We start from the raw sequence: 362 nt of genomic DNA on the forward strand, positions 1-362 counted from the left end.
CAAAGCCTAGATCTAAAGACTAGTTAATTAGCAACTTGAAAATTTAACAGACATACATAGTGTAGGAGTCTGATCTGATACCATATTTATATAATGACAAATCATCTAAATAAAAGTAAATGCAAATATAGTCTTTGGCATCCTTATGGTATATTCGTACAGCTTTTTTCATGACACATATTCTATGATAAAATGAACCTTAATTGTGTAATATGATACAGTACTGGCATATCATTTTATGCTTTCTCAATACTGACCAAGATGCAGTCAATTGATGGCAACTTTCTTCCTGAAGAATTTTAAAAAATAGCACACTGGACAATGTGTAGTACTTTCTACTTCACAAAGTTTTTAATTTTCAA

Source organism: Penaeus monodon, chromosome 20, assembly GCF_015228065.2.
Source record: "Penaeus monodon isolate SGIC_2016 chromosome 20, NSTDA_Pmon_1, whole genome shotgun sequence".
NCBI lineage: Eukaryota > Metazoa > Arthropoda > Malacostraca > Decapoda > Penaeidae > Penaeus > Penaeus monodon.